The sequence below is a fragment of the Crocodylus porosus genome, unplaced genomic scaffold (assembly GCF_001723895.1).
Source record: "Crocodylus porosus isolate Cpor-Errol unplaced genomic scaffold, CroPor_comp1, whole genome shotgun sequence".
NCBI lineage: Eukaryota > Metazoa > Chordata > Crocodylia > Crocodylidae > Crocodylus > Crocodylus porosus.
In genome coordinates this window covers 266,986-270,323 of record NW_017728890.1, presented here as the reverse complement: position 1 = coordinate 270,323, position 3,338 = coordinate 266,986, and positions in this window count along the sequence as shown.

Below are 3,338 nucleotides of genomic sequence, written 5' to 3'. Positions count from 1 at the left end.
TATTATTATTATTATTATTATATATAAATATATAAAATATAAAATGTCCATTGGCAAGAGGAGAGAAATTGCTGCGACCAAACTCCTTTGGTCTCTCTTTTTTGGATGCCTTATCTTTGAACAGACAACGCCCTAAGGTGCTGTACATTGCAGCACCCAAGCTGCTGTTCAGACGCTGAATTACATTTTACATTGTAACCGGAAACCATTTAGCCGTTCCATATGCTTTGCTTTTAGGCTCTATGGGTTGGGTTTCTCCCTCTTTTTGTTGTTTTCTCCCCTCGGTTTATTTTAATTATTGGGTGAGTTTGTAAAACAGTCACCCTTTGCCTTCCTCCGTGATTATTTTTTAATTTTAAATTGTCCCCCTCTTCTTCCCACCTTATTTTAATCCGTGCTTTTTCATATGTGTACATGTTAAATGGATTGTAAGGGGAGGGGGAGTTGTTTGTTGTCATTGTGCGGGTTCACTTGAGCTATTTACCATAGGAGGGGCTGGGACCCGTAGCATGTTCACATTTTGGGGATGGGTAGAAACAGGGAAGGAGGTAGAGGGACATGAAATGTTTGGGTCAGGTTTGTTTTTTTCAGCAGTCCATGGTCTTAAAAACCAAACATGAGCGACAGCACTTCCAGGGCCAGTCGGAGGGACCCGGGTCATTTTCACCTCAGGTTTTGAAGTGGCTGAAAGCCACAAGCGTGTGGATGATGCGGCGGAGAGAAAAACTGCCAGGTAGCACTCTGTCCCCCTGGGGCAGGAGGGAAGGAACTGTGCGTCTGTTCTCATCCCTGAGCTGTAGGCCAGGGTGCATCTGAGAAGCAGGGCAGCTCAGAGAGCTGGTGGAATGGGCAGACCATAGGCTGGATCAGTCAGATGGGCATAGACAAGGCCTCTGAGCACACTGTGGTTAGTAGGAGCCATGCAGCTTCATTAGGTGGCACCAGTGTGACGCCTTGCAGGGTATTTCCCCCAATACTACATGGCTTTGAGCTCAAAGGCTTCCCCCTTTAACTCCTGGACACAGGTTTTTTGGCAATTAGAAGTAGAGACATTTACCCCCAGGTCCTCGCCTTTTCCTTGACCTTTTCTTGGGGCAGAGTCCTCTTAAACTAGCTGGGTGGGTTTGTGGGGGCATTTTTAGTCCTAAGCAGCACTGGGCGACCACATCCTACTCTTTTCCTCCCCACCCTTGTCTTCCTGTTGTAGCCACAATAAAACAATCCTCCCTTTTCCCCTGCAGCCTTTGTGGAGCCCTGTTGAAAAAGAGCAAGTTGTCCCTGCAAATAGAGATCCCCTGGTGCAGGAAGGAGATGATAAAGGATCCCGGCAGTAGCATATATCACCCGGCCTCCCTTGCCCTGAGGCATCTAGGGCTCTACCGTGTCTAACACAGCTGCGTCTCTGTGGTTCTCCCGTGGCCTTTAGTGTTTCATGATTTCTTTAGTGGGTCGTCTTTAGAGGCAGTCAATGGAGAGAGGAGACAGCAGACTCCTTGGGGAGTAGAGTGAACTTTATTTAATTACGACAAGCGATGTTCTGGCGTGTTATTTTTTTTCATAAAAAAGAAATAAGTGTAGATATGGCTGTGTATTCCGGCCCCCTGTCGTGCTGATCGTTTTAGTGCAGGCAGGTGCTTTGATTTCAATTTGCCCTTATGCCAGGGAATCATAGGAATCTTGGAGTCAGTGTTAGATAGCATTGCAGCTACTCTGCCATAGGATAAATACCCTTGTCTGGGTGTCTGTATAATATCCACAAAGATTTATATTGCAAGTTCTGTTGGAAAAGTTTAAAAACAAAATCCCTTTGTGGGGTGGGGCTGTGGCTTATAGCAAATTTTATAATATGTATCACAGCATATTAAAACCAAATCCAGGTTTGCTTGTGCAGGGCAGCATTTGGCCTCTTGGATTGAGGAAGAAAGAAGCAGATTGCAGGTGGAAGTGCAAATCCATACAGTGGAATCAGTGTGTTTTCATGTCCCGGTCCCACTGTTCTCACTGACTTTTCAGCACGTGGGTAGAACTGGTTGGACTCTAGGAAATTGCCCGCTCAGGACTCTCTCTGCTGGGAAAACTCCACAGAAGGCTTTTGGTTTGTGTGCGCATGGTACGGACTTGCAGGGGCAAAAACAGATTGGTTGGGAGATCTCCGAACAGCATTAGATGAAACAAATTTGCTAAGACCCTAACTCAGAACTGGTGACCATGTTGGCTCTTCCTAGTGAAAAAGGAATGTGATGCTGACGTGTGGTTCACATGAGCATTTGTGTTTGGCCTGTTCTACCTAAGGAAAACTGGGAGACTTGACATATCAGCTTCCCATGCAGAGGAAAGTTACCCCGTCTTATTTCTCTAGAAGGCTCAGGAAGAATAATGCAGGATCTTAACTCTCACTAGCAATCCTTGACCAGATCCAGAGAATCCTGAACTGACTGGATGAGAACCCAGCCCCAGGGCACAGATGCTGAGAGATGCTTTAGCCAAATGCAACAGGCTGCTTCTCATCTTCTGTTGCTTGGAAAATGGGGGGAGATGGGGCGTAAAGCCTTTTTGGCCAAGGATGTGGGGAGAAGCTGGAGTATCCCATCAGCAGGAGTGAACAGTGCCCTGCTCGGGAGTGACTGGGCCCAGAATGGTTCTGGGATTTGGCATGGTCCGGCTGGCCAGGCTCCTTGCGCTGAGTTGTGTTGGTTTGAGGCAAAGAGATTCGAGCAAGTACTGTGGAGAGGACGAGATGATCAGAGTTCCCTGCTGCGTTCTGTCTCTTCCCCCCATAATTCTGGTGCTGCAGAGGGGCAGCTTGTCTCCCTTTCCACTACGGTGCCCTTTCCTCTGAGGTCCAGCTCTGCTCCCCTCTTGGATATGATCCAGATCCCTGAGGCAGGCTGGGGTGAGAGTTATAGTACATCCTGGCCACTAGGTATTAGCTGGGCTCCGAACAGAAGGCCAGAAGGGATTGCTGAGGGCCGTGCGGGCTCCAGCATTAGCCCTGAGGGCCGTGCGGGCTCCAGCATTAGCCCTGCTGTCTTGTGCATTTGCAGGGTGGGGGGGTTTAACTACCAGTGCAAGGCTGTTCTGCAGCCCTCACCCTGCCCTCTCCCTTTCCACCCGTTTCTGCTGCGGGATCTTAATGCCTTGTCGATCCATTTACCTCCTGCTCTGTGGGCTGCAGTCGGCAGGTGCTGGCCGTGGGCACAGCCCAGCCCAGCCAAACTGTGAAGTGTCAACATGTTTTACCTAGTGTTTTTTACCTAGCTGCAGGGAGGGAGGGAGAACTCCTGCTGTACATTTTTCTGGCTGACATCTTTCTGCTCGCTCGCTCTCTCTCTCTCTCT